Source organism: Lutra lutra, chromosome 2 (genome assembly GCF_902655055.1).
Source record: "Lutra lutra chromosome 2, mLutLut1.2, whole genome shotgun sequence".
Lineage (NCBI taxonomy): Eukaryota > Metazoa > Chordata > Mammalia > Carnivora > Mustelidae > Lutra > Lutra lutra.
In genome coordinates, this window is record NC_062279.1 from 177,528,131 (window position 1) to 177,549,827 (window position 21,697).

At 39.6% G+C, this 21,697-nt stretch overlaps 1 protein-coding gene and 1 pseudogene across 1 annotated transcript in view; both read left to right on the forward strand.

Annotated features, from left to right (window-relative positions):
• The window catches only part of LOC125094167 (sentrin-specific protease 2-like), a 63,110-nt pseudogene that overhangs the window by 36,597 nt on the left and 4,816 nt on the right, over positions 1 to 21,697 (forward strand).
• Positions 1 to 21,697, forward strand: part of GRXCR1 (glutaredoxin and cysteine rich domain containing 1) — a 44,106-nt gene that overhangs the window by 1,312 nt on the left and 21,097 nt on the right. The window contains exon 2 of the mRNA XM_047719956.1: positions 940 to 1,117. The gene's annotated coding sequence lies outside the window, so the exon portion shown is untranslated. The remainder of the gene's footprint in view (positions 1 to 939; positions 1,118 to 21,697) is intronic.

Below are 21,697 nucleotides of genomic sequence, written 5' to 3' on the forward strand. Positions count from 1 at the left end.
GCTTTTTAATCCTTTGATCTCTCTCATAATTTTCTAACTTATAGACGTTATAGAAGTGTCGAGTTCCAGGACAGTTTCTTAGAAGACGTCGTACAGGTTTCCCGTTTCATTAGCTAAATTATTCATTCCCCAGAAGCAGACCTATGTCTGACTTTATTTGGTTTTAGAAACTCAGCTCACTTTGCTGACATTGGACTTACTGAAATTATATAAGGGTAGGGATAAATTACTCAAAAGATAAAATAATGTGGTAAAGGGTGTTTTTAGTTTTGACTTGATTCTCTCTACTTTAATGGGAGTGAGACCAATTACACTGTGTGAATTAATCCCAGTGATGCTCTAGAATCCATTAGAAATCAGCATCGCAGGCAACCTCCTGGATAGTCTGGCCATTAATTGGACTCAGACAAAAGTTACTTATTTTATTTTTTTCTTTTCTTGTCTAGATATCCTCTTCTGAATTATGTTTTACTTGGTTCTTATTTTTCATCTCTGTTTACATTTTGCTGGTTTATTGCATGGGTTCTGCCGTAAGTCATATTAAATCTTTTGTGGAAAGTGATAAGGCCAAAGCAAATAATACTGGCTGTTTCCATCGATCTTGTTTGTCTCCTTTGTTTTTATCTTTTCCATCTGCCTCACAGTTATCAGAATTCTGATGCTGTGGTGGCCTGGTGCCTCCCTGTTGCCCTAACATTCACTTTCAACTCTAATCCAACTGCCGGCCATGTTTTCATAGAGAAACAGGTGCTTGGACTAGAGGATGTGCATGAAATCCTCAACCCTGACATGGGCTGGAAGTTTAGGATGATTCTCAGTCTTTTCCTGAAGTTGATCTGGGCTGAGAAGCTGAACTTTTTTTCCTGAAGAGAGATTGGGCCTCGAGATCTGTGCATCCCCAAGAAGAAAAGCCTTGCTGGCCTGTGCATGTCATTCCAGGTGGATCTGCTGATTGTAAAGGCTTTAGAGGGGCACAGGGATCCTCCTTCTGCCTAAGAGAGCCCCAGTCCACCTTCTGCCTGATGTTTGCAGAGGGGACTGAAGAGTTTCCATTTCTCACATCTCTGTCTGTGAATAGCAGTATTTCCTGCCTCTTGTGGTTTTCCATCACTCCCAGGTACCATATTAGCTTGGTATATAAATGGACTCATGCGTATGCAGAGGAAATAATCACAATCTAAGGGGACCCAGCAGTGTCTTTGAGTTAAAACAAGCCGGAGGAGGGAGAGAAGAAGTGAGAGGGGAGAGAGAGTGGAGGGAGAGACAGCAGAGGGAGAGAGAATGGAGGGGAGAGAGAGGGAGAGAGTGGAGGGAGAGAGAAGGAGAGAGAGAGAGAGAGGAAAGGAAAGGAGAGGAAAGGGAAAGGAAGAGAAGGGAAAGGAAGGGAAAAGAAACTAAAGAGGAAGGGAGAGGGAAGAGAAAATTAAGGAGAGAGGAGAATCAGAATAGGAAAGCTTCTAGCATGATGATAAAACTATTAGAGGAGATAGATGGCTATAAGAATGACCACAACAAAATGCTTTCTAAAAGACTCAAGATTCTACTATAGCTTTATAGAGACTTCCTGAAAGTTAAAAATCTGATAAATTTAAAATTTAGAAACGGAGTGGATGAATTAAGGAGAGATTAGTCACCATTGAGATCAGCCTGGAGGGTCAAGTGGAAGACACATTCAAAACAGCGAAAACACAAAGAGAATCAAATCATGAGGAAAGAGCTGAGAGATTTGGGACACAGCATCAGGAATTGTAAAATGTGGAGAGTATGGATCCTACAAAGAAGAGAAAGGAACCGGTAGAAGGAAAAATAATAATTAAAATAACAATTGGGAAAAATCACACTGGCTAGGAAAAAAAAAGACTTGTTTATTCAGATGGAAAGTATCCAGGCAGGATTGATTTCTGTAGCTGAGGGCTGAAGGTGAGAGGGAGAGAGAAAAAACAGGCTGGTGGCACTGGCTTTTCATTCTGCTCCCTGTCACACCCCTTTGGGAAGTACGTAGTGCTCTTTTCGTGTCATGAAGGAAACTTGGTATTTCCTGATAACGCCATGATGGTCACTCCTTAAATTTCTCATGTGACATATAAGCCTTTGATACGTTGGCTTCCACATCAAAGATCATTACCTCATGGATGAAGAAGTTTTGGATAAACATGGTTGCCATATAAGAGAATGGGTCCTGGCATGTGAGTTATTTTAAGCTGCTTTGTACCTCTGTAGGCTTGGATATACAAAATTGGCTTGAAAACTGGGTTTGGTCTTGGGAAATGAAGAGAGTGGATTTCTCTACAATTAGGATGAACTTGCCAAATTAGAAATATTCTGGAAAGGAGTAAGATTGCATGTGGCTGGGATTTGGTGTAGTGTGAAGTATCCGATGAAAACTTCCACAAGGAAATGACCCAGAGACGATAATAAAGAAAGGCATCTAATGTCTAACGCTCTTGAAATTGTGTTTCTGAGCCATAAACTCTTCATGGCATAAACTCTTCCCTCATAGTCAGTTAAATCTACTATTATGAGGAATACCACTCTATGCATTTGAAGCAGAAAGAGGTTTCCTACACAAATATAGGTGGTTAGAATATGATTATTGAGGTTAAAGGAAGAAATCTAGGTCATGTTTCCAGAAATGTCTTTAGGAAGACTGGATCACTGTCCTACTAGGTGACCGTTGTCTCTAAAATCTCCATTGCAGCCTTGCTGGAAGCAAGAAGCTTCCCTTCCCCTTCCCCTTCCCACCTCTCAACCCATGGAGCTGGACAGCGAGCCCTGGAACGCTGATGTTGGAGGATCTTATATTTCTGTGACATTTCTTGGCAGCAACCACAACCAATAGTCACAGGAATATGGTGTTCACTGTATTTCTGCCTTCAGAATTTTATGAAAAGACATCTGTTTAGCAGAACCTAATTTGCTAACTATAGTACCCAGAAGGTGTTTGGTGCAAAGGTTAAGAGAGACAATCCAGAAAATGAAGCCAAAGCTGATTTCACAGGGTCAATGAAGTAGAGACAGAGAGATAATTGGTGTGGGCCTCCACACATTAGATGATGTGGAGGCAGGAAGGTAATTCATAAACAGGAAATTGGGGTGGGGGGAAGCAGGATCTGGGGAATGGAATAATCATGTTGCCTTAATCTAGAGTACAGTTGTCTTTGGGTAATTTTGATTATCTTAGGGTGCCTTGCACTGAGTTAGGGTCATGGAATGAGTATACCACCTCCTATAGCCCAACTCATGGCAAACATTAAGAAACCACAATGAGGGGCGCCTGGGTGGTGCAGTCAGTTAAGTGTCCGACTCTTGGTTTTGGCTAATGGTGGTGAGATCAAGCTCCGCTTTGGGCTCCCCACTCAGTGCAGAGTCTGCTTGAGATTCCCTCTCCCTCTCCTTCTGCTCCTCCCACTCATGCTCTCTCTCTCTCTTTCAAATAAATAAATGAATCTAAAAAAAAGAAGAAGAAGAAGAAGAATCTACAATGACCTGCTCTTCCATGGGCTTTAGAAACCAATTAAATTCTTTAGAAATTCAATTTAATGGAGTTGGCACTAAGAGAGAAATGAAACCTCTTTGAATACTTCCGAAACAAATTTAAATAGTCTGATTTGCTGCAGTGTCACAGAGCTGTTATGTTTAAAACTTGATGGCCAAAGTCATGTGGGCAGCACACAGAGCTATGGGCTGTAAATATTCTTTCATATTTAGAGAATGTATTAGAAGGCAGGGACTATATATGGCTAGAGTTAGAAAACAACAAACAAACCAAAAAGGATGCTAAGAAGGGAGGCTGGGTGTACACTGCCTGTGCCTCAGAGTGGCTGGCAGTTGAGTTCGTCAGGCAGAATGGTCTATAAGAATTAACAGAACCCTTAGCTCCATTGAAGTAACTTATCTTAGAACTTCTGCCTATTATATTGTTCCACACTGTTGATGGTCTTAAGAAACTCGTCTTCATCTTATGAAAAAAGGCAAGGAGAAGGCCAATGTTAATATATCGATGATATGCTACAAAGTTTCCTATGCAGTATATGTATGTTTAGATGTATGCTCTGAGTTGAATGGTGTGTCCCCGAAAATCGTTATCTGCTATCCTCCAGTACCTGAGAACATGAGCTGATTTGGAAATGGGGTCACTGCCAATGTATTTACTTAAGTCAAGATGAGGTCTTTAGGGTAGGGCCTAATCTGGTATGACCGTTGTCCTTATAAAAAGGGCGACTATGTACACGGATATACAGGGAGGACATCATACGATGAGGAAGGCAGAATTTGGGATAATACTTACACAAGTCGTAAATGCCAAAGATTACTAGCAAGCCACCAGAAACTAGAGGGGAGGCATAGAAGAGATTTTTTTTTTTTTTTTCACAGCCTCCAGAAAGAACCAATTCTGCTGACACCTTGATCTTGGACTTCCAGCCTCCAGAGCTGTGAGACAATAAATTTCTGTTATTTATGCCACTCAATTTATGATACTTCTTTATGGCAGTCTTAGCAAATGAACACAAAAGTCTAAAAATTCTAAAAAACATATAAAATAATTAATTTGTAAAGTAAAAATTAAGAAAAAGGGACATAATGACATTATATATACCGTGCCTACACTTTGGGGCTAATTATGTATCAACTTTCCAAGATGGTGGGACTTGGGCCACAAATTTCAATATGGCTGAACCAGCTGTAAGGAAGTTCTATACTGTTATAAATCAGTGAAGAATTTTAAAAAGATATCTAACCTCTTAGGAATGATACAAAAATTTCTGATTAGAAATGGAACATTTGAAGGCGATCTTTACTCAAAGAACATGAAAGCATTAAGAAAGATGAGTCAGAAGGAGAAGGTTAGTGTCATTTCAAAAACTGTATGTAGACATATTGCTTCATTTCTGACCTAAAATTTCCTTTGTGGTTTCACAATAAAAAAGATAATCAACTTTAGAGGACTGTCTAGAATGAAAATTACCTGGACTCCGCTTTAATTATATATCAAGAACAGGCCGGTAACTAGAACTGGTGCATACAGCCCAGAGATGTCTGCTCCAAAGAAGATATAAAGAGGTCATACCACTAATTTCTCCTCCAGGAGAAATCATGTTCAGTCATTTCTCCTTTCATTCTTTTTTTTTTCTTTTTTTTTTTTTTAAGATTTTTAATTTATTTATTTGACAGAGAACACAGGCAAGCAGAGAGGCAGGCAGAGAGAGAGAGGGGGAAGCAGGCTCCCTGCTGAGCAGAGAGCCCTATGCGGGGCTCAATCCCAGGACCCTGGGATCATGACCTGAGCGGAAGGCAGAGGCTTTAATCTACTGAGCCACCCAGGCACCCATCTTCTTCCATTCTTAACCAAATCTTATATACAACACCTATTGTATTTTGTAGCAAATCTAGGGTGTTTGATTCTCCATATAGGGGAAAGCACTATTATTAATTATAAACCTCTAGCAGTTATACTGAAAGGTTTTGTTTGTTTGTTTAATTTTTTTCTTCTTCTAAAGCCCCCACATTTCTGAGTATTTTCTGAGAATGTTTTTTCCTACTAGAGTACATACTTTGTAAGAAACAGGAAATTTCAGAACCTGGAAAATATTTAACTTTCTATGTCACATGGGAAAATGATGATTATATTTTCCCCCTCTTGCAAGAGTTTACATCTTGTCAAAATTACCATCTCGATGCAGTCAGTAAAGATTTAAATCTAAATGGGAAATTCTATACTACAGGACAAGTGGGGATTATTTTGCTTTCAGTCCAAGAGAGAAACCAAGAACTTCTTGGAATTAATTTGAACTAGGACTCAAAAAAATCTTCTGAAAGTTATTTAAGTATTTGTATGAAATTTGCTAGTAGTAGCTATCATTTTTGGAAAGTTTACCATGCACTAAGCACGATATTTAGGCCTCATGCACTTACACATACAGGATATTTATGAGGACCAAAATCCTGTATGTACAAAACTAGGGAAACTTGTAAGTTGCTGAGTGGTTGGAGTCAAACCCAGGACTAGAGTCCCCTGTCCACTAAAAAAAGAAAACATATGCTGTGTTCACATATTTGAGTCTCCTAACTCAAAAATATTAAGAAGCCTCCAAAGGTTTTTGTTTATGAAGAATTAATTAATGGATGCCTGGGTGGCTCAGTGGGTTAAAGCCTCTGCTTTCTGCTCAGGTCATGATCTCAGGGTCCTGGAATTGAGCCCCACATCAGGTTCTCTGCTCCACGGGGAGCCTGCTTCCCCCTCATTCTCTGCCTGCCTCTCTGCCTACATATGATCTCTGTCTGTCAAATAAATAAAATATTTTTAAAAATCATTTATATAAAAATAGAATTAATTAATGATGGCAAACCATGAGAATTGGAATGTTCTACTTTGGAACGCAAAAGAGTTTAGTATAGTCATTATTGACATTGAGGGGAGTGGAGTCCTCAGTTCAATGATACTATAAGAGTGAATCACCCTGTAGGCATATTTATTTAGATGTGTTGGTTCTACATCTTAGGAGTTCCCAGGGTGAAATCTGAAACTGATTCCTATATGTGGAGGGCAAATAGAGATGGAAGGAAGAGGTCATTCTAGATTGGTACGTAGTGGGTTGGATAAGCAAGGGAACTTCCATAGGAGGTTTGCTACGAGCAGCTCCAAGGCCAGTAGATTCCTGCACCCACCTGCCAGAATCTTGAACGCTTATATGGAGGCTTTCACTGGGGTCAGTTACATATGCCATCCAGATGGTCTCAACAACACCTTACTCTCTCAAGCCCGAGTCCCCGAAACAGTTCCTACTGTGGGAATGGTAGGCAGAGCATTCCTTCCTAGAATGGGGGAAGGTATGAGGAGGCTCTGATGGCCTGGGTCCAGCATGAGGGTCAGGTGGCAGTCCCTTCCTCTCAATGGCCATCTCCAATACACTATGTAATGTGTGCAGATTATAATAATATTAAATACTTACTTATTCTGTTAGGTTTGCATATGTGTTTACTAAAAAAAAAATAGAGGTATTCAGCATAATTATTTTGAGATTCCTCTAAGTTATGGCTTGTATCAGTGGTTCATTCATTTCCTGTTGCTAAGTGGTATTCCTTAGAGTGGATGAACCACAGTTTTTATATCCATGGACTTGTCCATGGACATTTGGGGTGTTTCCAGTTTGTGGCTATGTATGTACAAGTATTTTTATATACATATGCTTTTATTTCTTCTAGGTAAATATCTAGGACTGGAATCGCTGGGTTATATGGTAGCCGTATGTTTAACTTGAGAAACTTTCATACAGTTTTGTGAAGTAGTTGTACTAGTTTAGTTTACGTTCCCATCAGCAGTGGGAGAGAGTTCCAGCTTTTCCATATTGCCCAAATACTTGGTATGGACAGTTTCTTAAACTTCAGACATTGTAATAGATGTGTAGTAGTTTCACATTATGTTTTTAATTTGCATTTCCCTAATAATAGATGATGTTGCATGCTGTTCATATACTTACCTGTCATCAGCAAATCTTCTTTGAAAAGTGCTCAAAGCATTTACCTTTTTCATTTTTTTCCTCTTGTGTTGATAGTTATTTATATATTTGAATAGAAGTCCTTTTTCAGATATAAGATTTCAGATATAAGACAAATATTTTCTCTCAGCCTGTGACTGGGTCTTTTTTTTCTTTTAACAGTGTCTTTTGAAAAGCAGAAGTTCTTTATTTTGATGAAGTCCAACTTACTATTTTTTAGTTTATGGATTGTGCTTTTGATACCCAATCTAAGAAATTTTGACCTAACACAAGGCACAGAGATTTCCTCGTATGCTTTGTTTTAGAAATTTTATAGTTTAGATTTTATATGTTTATCTATGACCCATTTTTGAGTTAATATTTGTGTATGGTGTGATGTATGGATTGAAGTTTATTTTATATGTATATGAATTTTTATTTGTTGAAAGATTATTCTCTGAAATGTAGTTGAAACTTCATAGAAAGTCAATTGATTATGTATGTATTGGTCTATTTCTGAACTCTGTTCTAGCCCGATAGCTCAATTTGCCTGTCTTAAAGATGATTGACTTGATTACTCTAGTTTTATGATAAATAGTAAAGTAAGGTGGAAGAACTCTGTTTCCCCCTCCCCCCCAAGGTTCTTTTGGCTATTCTAGTTCTTTTATATTTCTAAGTAAATTTTGGAATTACTTATCAACATCTGTAAAAAGCCTGCTGGGATTTTTACTGCCATTTTGTTGAAGCTATACATGTATTCATTGTGCAAGAATGCCACCTTAAGTAAATTGAGGTTTCTGATCTACAGACATGAAATATTTCTCCATTTAGTGAAATCTCCTTTAATTTCTCTTTTCAATATTTTATAGTTTTCCATGTTAGATCTTGCACATATTTTAACAGATTTATCCCTTATAAATTATATTTTTAACTGCAGTCTTCAACATTTGCTAATATATGCAAATTATAGTTGATTTTTGGACATTGATCTTTTATCCTGAAACCTTGAAAACTGACTTATTAATCTTAGTAGCTACATAGATTTCCTGCAAGGATAGATTAGCTGGCATCTACCAGTGACTAGGTATGTGTATGGGTGGTGGGATTATGAGGAAATTTAGGATGACCATCACATTCCTGACTTGATTTGCTGGGTTGATATTGATATCATTAATAAGGATTAGAAATATAAAGTCAATATGTTTTACAAGAAAAAGTATGATTAAATTTCCTGCTGGATACACTTAATTCTAGGTTCCCCTGGGAGTTCAATTGGAAATGTTTAGTAAGCAATCATATCCGTGCTTAGGGGAATAATCAGGAATGAAACTATACATTTGGGAGTCATCACAGTAGATGGTGGTTGGCTTGTATGAATATATAATATAAAAAAAAAGAAGAATGTCAAGGAAAGAACTATGGGGAGCATGAACTTTAATTTAGGATGAAGAGACTTAGATATTTTCATGGGCTGAGTCAAGAGAGCGGAAATTAGTTTACAGGAAGACTTTTCAATTTCCTTTTCTTTAGCACTTTGCTCTGAGTCACTAATATCGCTTTGAATCCAAAGAAAAGTATGTTGATTCCCACACGGAATCATATCTCTGTCTCTGGCTTCTGTCTGAAATCAGAGTTCAAGAACATAAATTTGTTTCTCAGCCTGACATTGCATTTCTGAAGTCGCAAATCTGAAACAGGTTCTATATGACAGTGAGTCTATCTATATGTCATAATTATTTTTAAAAGACTCTTATTAAAATAACCTTTTTTATAGTTACAGAAATAATGCACATGCATGTAGTAAATTAAAAACAAAACAAGCAAAATTAAAAGGAAAACAAACATCATATTCCCACTCCCTCAGGGATCACCACAGTTAATACCTTAGTATGTATTTGTATTGTGCACTCCATTTTGTAAGCTTCTTTTCTTAGTCAGTGATTTTCATCTTTCCTGTTCAGTAAACTTCTGTCTCACCTAAAACCCAGCTTATATTCAAATTTCTACAGTTGGCCAAAATGTCCTTTACAACTGATCTGTCTGAGTCAAGACCACACATCGCATTTGGTTATTATGCCTCTTGGGTTATTTTTAATCTGGTACCATTGTCTTTTCTTATGATCCTGACTTTTGTATCCCAAAATATAAGACTTAGTTTTTAGAAAGCAGCCCGCTTTCTTTGATAGAGTTGTTCACTGGAACATATTGTCATAACAAAAAATCAGTAATGATGCTAGTAATTAATTACTAGCATACCAGTCAGTACTTTGTCAAGTCAGGTTTATTTATGGAAGATACAGACAACAAGAACAATGTGTATGATATATTAATTAGTGTTGCTTTTCTGGGCTTGGGGTAGCACGACCTGGTTTCCCTACTGTTTCTTAGCAATCCCTACGGCTCCAATTCCACAATCCTTGTTTTTTTTCAACATTAACTCTTTCTGTTGTCCCACACATAAGGACTGGTAGCTGCTTCCTCTGTCTCGTGGTTTTAAATGTGTCCACAAATTCTCTGACATTAGCACTAGGAGATGGGGCCGGTGTCCCCTTCCGTTGTATCTAGACCAAACATATTGGCTAATCAACCCACAGAGTAGAGCAGAAGGGACAGTGATGTTTGAGGGGGTCACCTCTTCCTCTTGGATTACTTCCCTTGAAGCCTGAGTCATAAAGTAAGAAGTCTGGGACAGTCATGTTGTAAGGAAGGGCAGACTACATGGAGAAACTCTGTGTGAGCGTTCTGGCCCACAACCCCTGCTGAGGTCCTAGCCAATAGCCAGTGTTGACCATCACACACACGAAAGCAAGTAAGCTTTCAAGATGACTACACCCTCCACTGCCATCTGACCTAAATGCGTGAGGGAACCCAAATGAGGGCCATCTCACTGTGCCCACTCAAATCCCAGGCTTGTGAAAGATAATGATTAAAAAAAAAAAAAAAAAGATTGTTGTGTTGAGCCCCTTAAGTGTGAGGTACTTTGTCATGCAAAACTAGAGAAATGAAACGGTCAGTGTCTCATTTCTGAGTTGTCTCATCATCCCTGGCGTTCTCTCTTATCTAACACCTGTTTAACAATTCTAGTAAATATTCTCTCTATGAAGTACCTGGGGTCATTGCTGTTTTCCCGACTAGAACCTTACTGATAACCCTCCCAGGCAGGGCCTACCCAAAACAGCCAGGAAAGACTGAAAAGAAAAAAAAAATAGATCACATGTTGGTCTTTTTTAGTTATATGTCTTTTGATATTTATCATCCACTGGTTTTCAAAGGCCAACATGGTAAAATGTTTCTGTTCTGTCAGAAACCATAAATATAACCTTTTCATGAAGTACAGAAAGCCACTACATTTGAATAAGTACAGGTCATAAGAATTTCAGCATTTTTTTTTTAAGTTCTTCTAAAATAAATGTGATTCCTTGGTGATATCCTTTGTTCTTTACCACAGTGAACGAACAGCCTTTTTCTTCTGTGCCTACTGCCTTAAAGGTGGGAAGGTTTAAAAACACACTTTTAACTTTATGTTTACTTTAATGTGCTTTCCTTAGGAAAGCTACAGTCTGTTTGTGTAAGATAAGAAAATGTAGTGGAGATGATTCTGGAACACAGTCGTTCTCACTACTTAAAAGTTGGCTTTGCTTGTGATCTGCAGCGTATGTGGTAAGATGCCTCCTGCTCTCAGAAGTAGTCGTGCACTGTGGGGGACTTAAGACCTGGGGCTTGGATGTGTGTATATGGGGGCAGGATTCCCAAGTGGACTGACTGCATGGGAACGTTCCTCTCAGGCTGTTAGGTTCTGCCAGGTACTATGTGGATTTACATTTCATCGCAGTGCAGTGCCTGGGTCCTGAGCTGCTGAGATTCCAGGAAGCTAGATTTTGGTGCTGGTTCCATGGAGAAGACAAACTTTCCAGAACTGACACTGCCTCACTTTCAAAGCCCTATTTTGCATGGGTAGCAAGTATGCTAACATTGTTAGTACCATGATATGAATTCAGCTCCTCTGTCACCCTTACCACCAACTCCCTTGTCTCTGGTTTTGTTCTGCACGCTACCCATGACCTGGGGAAGCCTCAGCTTTCTCTAGTTCAGCGTTGGGCATTGGGGTCCCATTCATTTCCTGACACAAGAGAGACTAATGTAGAAGACTAGTTGGCAGGTGGTGGGAGACCAGTTTTGCTGCCCGAACCCACAGACCCAGGGCAAGCCCCCTCAAAGCACTGACCTGCAGCCTTACCTTAATTTCTCCTTTGTTGACCTCCTCCATTCAGTTCAGTTTCTATCTGTCGCAAGTATCATTGCATCAGGTCCTTCTGGTACTAGAGCTTAGTCCTGAACCCTTGAACACTCTCCTGGGTCTCTGACAACCTGACCAGTTCTGGCCTAGCTCTTCTGCTAGCTCCCTTTTTACTATCAATTTCTGTAAGCTGTCTCCCATTTATTTGGGCACATCATGGAGTCTGTTCCCAGAGAAGGAGTCAGAACCCTGACCCTGTCCCCTCCCCCACGTTACATTAGCCCTGCATTGATCACCCTACCCAGACTCCTCTGCTGCCATGCCTCCCCTCCCCACCCCTCCATTGAACACAGGTGCTTATCTGAGTGGGAGATGAATTTGTCACACTCTTCTGGATAAACCTCTTTGGTCTGTTTTCTCTAATTCGAGTGCTGTCCATGCCTGGCTTCTTCTCTTTTTCCTTCCTCTCTCTCCTCTTTTCAGTAGGTCCTTTGAGTTTGCCTGAATAATGACACTCTCCTTTGGTCTTAATGTTTTTCTTGGCCTCTATCAAGCTTCACTCTCCTGCTTGTTTTTCCAAATAAAATAACATATAAAGCTTTGCACTGAAATTTGAGATGGAAGGAAGATAAAGGCTAAGGTAAAGTTGTAAAGCCAGAGGCTACAGAGCCCAACAGGTGTGGAGTAGAAGGGAAAATAATGGAGAAACAGGTGACCAGCATCTATCAGGGGATCTAATAGGAAAGAGGATCCGTAACAATACTTATTGGCTCAGGGGGCTATATATTCAATGTACATAGAATAGCAATAAGCAAAGTGAACTTAAAACTTAACCCAAGAGTGTAGATATGATCTCTTAGGCATTATTCAGACTTGGTAGCACGGAACAGTGGTAATGAAACAACATCTCCATTGGAAACCAGTCTTAGTTTGGATAATGTCCCTAACCGTCCATGAGACCACCCTGGTTCTCTTCTTTGAAAACTGATCAAATGTATTTTGATATCTAAGTTTCTAGTTCTGACATTCTGTAAGCATTGTCCATCGTCTCCCTTCTCACGATTGGGCTGGTACATTATGCATTTAGTGAACTGCTGTTTTTTCAGGTTCTTTCAAGAGGTACATGTATCCTAGAAATGGGAGAAAAAGTATAGGTATTGGGAGGTGATGATATATGAAACCAACCGGAGCAGTTATAAAACATTACTGTGGTGCAGTATTTGGCTTCTGGTTTCCTAACATTTATGACATTTGGCATCAGATTCATGAAGGGTCTACCACCATCAAGTGAGTTTGTACTACCATCTCTCAGAGACTTTTACTTTTTTTTTTTTCCCCTACATGATGCTTCCAAAAGGGGTATTTGAGTGAAACCTACTGCACAGAAGCTGTGGGGAGCACAGGTCATAAAATAAGGATGTATCAAGGATAAGAAGCCAGTTGCATTTTCTGAGCATAAAAGCAGGAACCTTATTCCAGCCGGAAGTGGGAGAATAGGAACATCAAAGAGTTGGTCTTTTCGTTCCGATACTGTGATGTCTATAATCTGGAAAGCAAGAATCAGCCAGTTTTGTGCTTGAATCTCAGTTCTGCCTTAATGATTTTGAGTAAAGTATTTAGTGTCTCAGTTTTCCCATCTGTAAAGTTGGGACATTATTACGTATTTCACAGGTTTACTTTAATAACTAAAAGAGGTAACATATGGAGCATTTTTGGCACCTAGCAAATCCTTAATAAATCTGATTTCTTTCATTGTTATTTATTATTTATGAAGCATCTGAAATGGAGATTATCCAATAGTAAAAGCATTAGTATAAGCTAAAGTGAGTTTCTCACTTCAACTTATACTTTTTAAGGATCCAGGTTCTTATCTCCAATTAGACTTCACAATTTAAAATTGCACAATTTAATTGCTGAGAAATTAAGAAAGATGTAGTTCACAAATGAAAAACCAAGAATATTTTGGCATTCAAAGCAGCAACCAGTCTAAACTTATCTAAATAGGCCATGAAAATGGAAAATGTTTTTATATCTTCCACGTTTGAGAAGCAACTTCTCAGTTCCATGTTCCAGCTATGATATTACTTCCAAAATAGCAAAAACAGTTTTCTCGGGAACATTTCTATTCTAAGAGCTAATCTTACTTATTGAATGGTAAGTTACCACCACCAAGCTTTTTATTTATCCTCTCACTTTATTTGTAAACTAATAGACAGTCACTAAAAGTGGCAAAAACATGTCTTTGGACACATAGTGCTTTTGGGTATTTGTGCCCTCAACTGTGGTGATAAAAATGTATATCCTTTTTATAGAGAAAGTGAGGCAAAACCAGATAGCGTCTGTGGAATATTAAGAGCTCTTGAGAAGGAAATATTTGGGTAGATTTTCTTAATCTAAAGCATAGCTTGGGAAAAAATAATGAAGATAAGGACTTAGGGTTATATGATATTTTATAGGTATTCAGTAAACCTGTATTTATAGGTGTTCTAAAAACCATGTTTTTGAACGAATGGACTACCATCCGGTTTTCTTTCCATTGAGTATGAAACTCAGAAAAGGGGTAAATTTTTATCTTTAACCATGCAAGCAATATTTCTCTTTCCATTTGCCTTTATTGCAAAAGGTTTTTCTTTAGCGCTCTTGGGAATCGTATCAGCAGTAACTATTAATTTTTTCTCAGAAGCTGTCTATGACCTTCTGTGTCTTAGCCTAAGCATCCCTCCTACCTACTTGCATAGTCTATGGCACTTCATCTCTACCATACTGCTTCTCAGACCATACTGGAAGTTCTTGGAGGGCAGGAATTTAACAAGGTTTTGAATCCCTGCTGTTTAACATATGTGCTCAATCAAATGGGTGGAATGGACAGCAGAAGAATGAATGGAACAAGGGTCTTGGGGAAGAAGCAGGGGCAATATGCATGCCCGCAGACGGAATGCTGCTAACGATCATGATATCAGGGTTCCTATATGGATGGGATGTACTGGGGAGGGAGGTAGCTGAGATTCCAGAGCATCTTCAAGGACTGGGTTAAGATTCTCTCCCAATTTAATCTGTTTTCCAAATCCTCCTAAGGCTACTGTGGTCTCAGAGAAACTGAAGATATATCAGTCCAGTGCTTTTTAAGGAAGAGAATTACTCTTCTCTGAGGGGTGGGGGGTGGCATTCTGAAAATGATGGGAGAGTGTTTTTCTGTTGTTTAAAATTTAAGGAGGGGTTTCCTCTGTCATTTAGTAAAGTTGGATCCAGGGATTCTAGATGTCTTGCCATGCGTGAGAGAGACCCACCCAACAAATGTGTATCTATCCTGTACAAATTCAAATACAAATATTAGCTTTGAAGTGAATTCTGTTTGATGTATGAACACAAGTTGCTTTTTAATAAAGTTCTTTTTAAAGATTTTATTTATATGACACAGAGAGAGAGAGAGCACAAACTGGGGAAGCGGGAAAGGGAGAAGCAGACTCCCCATTGAGCAAGGAGCCTGATGCAGGGCTCAGTCCCAGGATCCTGAGATCATGACCTGAGCTGAAGGTAGATGCTTAATTGACTGAACCACCCAGATGCCCAATAAAATTTTAATATACAGTTCATTTTCCAGGAAATGCAACTGATGTGTAAATTGAAGGGAGTATAGTATTTTTGCTTTGTTGGACATTTTATCAAAAGTTATTCTTCATTTCAGAAAATTATGTCATTGTTTTGGTCATGCAGTTGTGGACTTGACATGACTCACTCTTGCCAGTTTGCATGTGTGCCTATGATACCCAGTGATGGGTTGCTTCTAGGACTTGGCACAGGCATCAGTCCACTTCAATACATCTGCTACTATGTCATGTCCAAGGGCTTACATAATGATGTAGGTATGGGTTTTTATAAATTAGTATCCTTTATTTCTTCTTTATGCTAGAGTTAGAGTATATACTGAGTTTTTGTGTGAAGGTAGGTTACATGGTTACAAAAACCATTTTCTGAATATTTTATCCAGAAGTATTTTCAGTCGTTTTCACATTTTAGAAAACCAGTGAAGTACATACAGCTAATAGAATGTAGTACTCTCTGTGGAATATGGGATCTGCTACCAAATGCACTGATTTTGTTGTAGCAACTATTCATAGCAGATGGGAAAAAGAAAATACATAATTCTCATCAATTCAGGTAGGGGGATGCAGCCAGGTAAATTTAAGAGCCAAACTTGGATAAAAGTTTTCAGATTTCAAAACCTGGTGTGCTTTAGAATTATAAAGAAGAAACAGTGGTGGGAATGTGTTATTTTTGTGTAGATGGATTATAGAGTCTATGCTTTTCATTTCAGAATAGTAAAGGGGATATTGAAGTATTTGGTACAAAAGGAGATTTGAAGAATGATACAGTTATGGACCATTGATACAGTCGGAGAGACTCAGACTTTTAACTAACCATATGCAGTGAATCATTGACTGAGTTATGACTTGGAGTCTGAGATAGTTCCCTGAGGCTAGAGTCCATTCATAAAATATTGAAATGTACAAGCCAGGTTATTTATCTCTATCTGTTTTTACAACAAGGGATTGCACTCAGGGCCACTGGTGCTTTGTTGACAAGAGAATGTTACTTAGTCCTCTGAAACATGAAACATAAAGCAACAGTTAGAAAAGCCAGATGAGCTCGCCAGGTTGTTAAAAAGGGGTTTTGTCCTTTTCCATTTCCCATAAAAGCCCAGCTGTACCATCTAAAATTGGAACTTATTCGTGTGTTCTCCAGGTGCCAGGGCATAAAAATCAAATGTGGAGAAAGCTGAAACAAGATATTGCAAAAATAGAAACAGTATATGGGCATAGGGAAAGAAGTAAATGAAAAGTAAGTAAATGGAAAGGTAGAAAGGAAAGAGAAAAAAATCACCACATGGAAACACTTGGATGGTGTAAAGTGCGCATAGGATTTATTGAACAGTGAATTTATTGGATAAGAAATGATAGTTAATCTTAATTGTTTCAGATAGGTTGGGTGCTCAGCTTCCTCCATTCAAATGATCTGGCCTATATTTTTACATTTAAAAACTCAGAATGTGTGAGTTTTTATGTGGCTGGACTTGAAGCTAGGTAGCAGGGCAGTTTGGAATAAACCCAGATCTACCAGTTCTGAGTATAGTTTTCTTTTCACACTGAGGACTTAGGCATATGCAAAGGGATGCACTGAGATACATTTAGGAGGGAGCACAGTAATACTTACAGGTTTGGTAACCATGTGGAGAGAGACAAAGGAAGAGGATGGGATTGGAGGGCAAAAATTCAAATCTCCTAAAAAAGGAGTGCTATTGGCAGAAGTGGAGCTGATTAGAAAGAAGAGAAGGAGGAATAATGATGTTCTATTTTAGATATTTTATGCTTAGGTAACAGAAACACACATGTTGGTAATGTCTGGTGAGCATGGGGACGTCAAGGAAATTCATGAAATAGCTTTGAACCATTAATGTTTTCATTCCGATGTTCCTTTTCCCTAAAGCCAGTCTATGTCTAATCAGATCCAGAGAGTGAAAGCTTTTCCTGTTTGGAGTTTTGGGTCCCAGAGAAGTGTTCACCAAGGAGTTTATGCCTGGATGATGCTTTACAGAAATGAGAAGGAGCAGTTCCTTTGGTGAATTTTCCCCAGCGACTCAGTTATTGGCTGTAAGCCGCATAAATCTATTCAAAGTAGGTTCAGTAAACAGGTGGAGTAACTAGAGGTATACATGACAAGACATTATCCCAGACCTCATGAAGAGCCAAGAGCTGCAAATCCCTAGGAGCGAAAGGCAGTGATTTTCTTTATCTAGCTCACTGTTGGAAACTCTCAGAACTGCTATGCTCTAATTCCAAGTAATCTTGCTGGGCCAGCCAAAGGGTAGGGTTATATGACCCACTGCCAACTTAGTAGAGCTGCGGGAACGGACACTCTGGAGAGGCTCGCCCAAGGCAAGCCATTTGAAAATACACCTACTAAGTGCCATGGGCAAAATCCTCTACTGGGAATGTGGAGGGCAGTGGGTCGTGAGTAGGTTGGAGGAAATATTGCAAGGCAACACATTTGTATAAAGAATACTGCTGTATTAGAATGTTGAAGCATTTTAAGAAAAGACTGGGTATGGGTTTAGTTGATTAACTTTATTATTATTTTACCAGCTAATTAAAATAAATATTACTATTTAGAAGGGAAACTCGTCTCAATCCTTAATTTTTAAATTCATTCAACAAGGATTTTTGGAATATCTTTCAAGTGTCTTCTAGGGATTGTTCTAAATGCTGGAATATAGCATTTATCACAATTGTTTAAGTCTTTGCTCTAGAGCAGTTTACAATGGGAAGACAGATTGTAAGAGACAAATCATTATGATGTGAAGAATAATAAGGCAGGTTAAGAGAAATAGTGGCAGATTTTATCTAAGTTGTCAGGGAAGGCAGAATGATTATATCACTTCTTTCTTTCTTTCTTTCTTTCTTTTAAACATTTATGTATTTGAGAGAAAGAGTGTATGCAGGCAGGGGGAGGGACAGATGAAGAAGGAGAATCTCAAGCAGACTCCCTACTGAGCATGGAGTCCAAGGCCAGAACTTGATCTCATGACCCTGAGATCATGATCTGAGCTGAAATAAAGAGTCAGATGCTTAAGCTACTGAACCACCAAGGCACCCCTCATTTATTTATTTATTTATTTATTTATTTTTACAATTTTATTTATTTATTTAACAGAGAAGAAAATCACAAGTAGGCAGAGAGAGAGAGGGGAAAGCAGGCTCCCCGCTGAGCAGAGAGCCCGATGCGGGGCTCGATTCCAGGACCCTGGGATCATGACCTGAGCTGAAGGCAGAGGCTTTAATCCACCCAGCCACCCAGGTGCCCATTTATTTTCTAATGCAGATATTTTGAGTATGCAAATAACCACTATTTAGTAATTCTGGAATAACAGACATCAACTGACCTAGTCCCAGGCACCGTTGACAGCAATCTTGTCACCCCACTGACAATGTAACATTAAGTACAGAGATTGGGAGAAACTGGGGAACAAGTGATGTATTTATTTAAGGGTAAGTGGTCCAGGAAGAGGGAATGCTTGAATCATTCGGCACAGACTTTGGTCATTGCAAATTTATAATTTTAGAATTTCTAGAACAAGAAGAGGACTCCGCCATGGCATTGCCTCTCTTAGGAATGGCACCTAAGGACTAGCCATGTGGGGACTGGCTAACCTGCCCTGGCAGAGCCTGACTATATAGTTGATTGTCAGTATAGGGAGGGCATCATCAGCCAAAAGACCTGTTCCACATCGTGGTTGCAGAAAGATGGTATTCATGTGAGGTTGCTTTGTGGGGTGCCAGGGTGGCTCAGTGGGTTAAGCGTCTGCCTCCCACTCAGGTCGTGATCTGATCTCAGGGTCCTGGGAAAGAGCCCAATGTTGGGATTCCTTGCTCAGTGGGGAGGCTGCTTGTCCCTCTCCCTCAGCCCCTCCCTACCACTTGTGCTCTCTCTCTCTGTCTCAAATAAATAAATAAAATATTATTTTTTTTTTTAAATGTGTGGTTGTTTGGTAAAAGGCTGAGCTCAATTTGTGGCTCTATTATATCTTAATTCTATTATATATCTTAAAAACACGAGGCATTCAAAACTCAAATTCTCATTCACCTGTGAGACACGTATGATGCTGTTAGATTTATCCCTGTGAAGTTACTTATCCTTTATCATTTTTGACCTGCAGAAATGACATTTTCATGTGGTGAGACCTAATATTTTATAGGGAAAGAGAGGAAAGTTCAGCGATGTTAAGAAAAATGAACTTACCAGTCTCACAACTTGACTCCTAACTAGTATTTTAATGCCAGTCGGTTGGCTTCTGGGTCTGTGGTCCTTGCACTTTGCCTCACTGACAGCTCTATCTTCTATAAAATAGATTAATTGCTTCTTTCTTTGGAGAGCTTCAGGATAGAACACAGTGATCCAGAGCGATCTATAAAGCCCACGAATTCCCCTAATCCTGCAGAGAGCTGACCCACTGCTGGAACATTTAGAACTGAGGGAAAGACCCTAATACACAAACTCATGAACACTAAGAGGGCGCTATGAAGTCAGAAGCAAAGGACTCTTTTTTAAGAGGACAGGCAAGGATATTGCTGTGATCTGAATGTGAAACAGGGAGGCTGACAGAACTGACAACACTTCCCAATGGGGGTTCCTCAAATCCCAAGTTCCTCAGAGGTGTCTGAACCAAATAGGCTAGAAAACTAACTGTATTGTCCTGCAAGCAGACCAGAGCCAGGAATGGGAATGAGACTGGGAGCTAAGGGACATTTCTCTGTTTCTCTGTCCTGCTAGCACTCCCCACTCCAAACTCTGCTTCAGTTTTCCTCTGTTTATCTGCATTTCCTCTTTCCCTCTCTCTACAAATGGCTTTCTTGGCCTCTTCATGCATATGGTGAAAAATTATCCAAGAATGACCCTGAATTTTAATGCCTACAACCATGGATGAGAATCACTGCATAAAGTTAGAAGTTCTCCAGAGACAAAGCCAAACGATTAGTTAGGTCTAAGGTCTCCTGAGGCCAGGGATAGGTTTCATGCACAGTCTCTAAGAAGGAAACATTGTACAGTAGGCAAATTGACGTGTTTCTTATACTTGGTGTCAAGCCACACTGAAAAGTTAGAGAAGTCTCTCTTCGTGTGCTGCCACCATCCCCACCCCCACCGCCGCCCCTTTCTGGTGTGTCTGTGCTCAATCAAGAGCCTTCACAGCCTATCCCAACACTGGGCTCTGTCTTCCCTCTTCCCAGGCTGTCCCAGGCCACAGAAGGCTGTAGTCCTGGCTGTGCTTCAAGTAATATATGTCTGAGTTTGCAAATAATTACATATTTGCTTGCCAACATCATCATCTGATTGGAAATTAAAATTTTCTCTCACTAAGCAGTTACTTGGGTGATTATTTTGCAAAATCAACTTCTTCAGATCCCTTTTCATTGACCTGATGTGTGAGGCATGTGAGAGCCATTGGAAGCTAAATAAAGCACTAAATGAAGGCAGAGTGTTACCATCATCTTCATCAATGCAACTTTACGATGCGTTGAGGGCCATCTGGAAAGTTGGCAGGGAATGCTTCTCAAGATTTTAGTCTCAACTGTCCTTGGTCATCTTTTAGATTATAGAAGAGTATTGGCTGATCATTGGATATTCCCAAAAAGAATAAGAAACCTGACAAAAGAATAAAGTCAAAGAAGCTAGTCCATTTTCTGTCGCCCCCCTAACTGATGCTTCTTCGGAGTGTGTGTGTCCTGTGCTCACTGAGCCTGGGCAGATGACAATCTTTTGAACAGATTTCCTGTAACAAAAAGTTAGCTGGGCTTTAGGGATGGCTCATGTCTCCCTGGGCTGCAGAATGTTATTAAGGCTTGATGGCAATCTTCTAACATGATAAAAGCGAACTAAAGAACAGGAACGGTCTGCTTGGTAGCGCTGAGGGCAGTTGGAAAGCTCAGTGAAGGAGCGGGCATTAAGGAAGAAAGAACGCTGACAGAAGCTGGGCAGGCGGACAGGGCTATTTAACTCAGAGGGGTGGGTGTTCATTAATTTATTTTGGGTGAGGGAGATCTGATTTCTGAGCTAGACTACAAGCTGTTGCCAGTCTAGTTGGGAACAATGTCCTAACAGCTGTAGGAATATCATCCCATCGTCTGGGTGGCTGACCTCATATCGTATCCATCTCCTTGTGTCCAGACTCACTGTGATGTGTCGATTGGAGCCAGCGGCTCATTTTTCTTCCCCTTCAACATTATTCTTGTCTCTGTTTCTAATATCTCCAAAAACTCCCCTGGATCTCCCAAATGATCCATAGCAGGTAGAAAGAAGGACACCAGGAGTGAGTTGGATGTTATCACTCCTTCTAGAATGGAGTACTTTTAAAGATATGGAGTCTTGGCTTCCTATCCTTTTAAGATGGGCCAACCACTATTCAGCAAAAAGGTTAGTCATTAAAATTCACCAA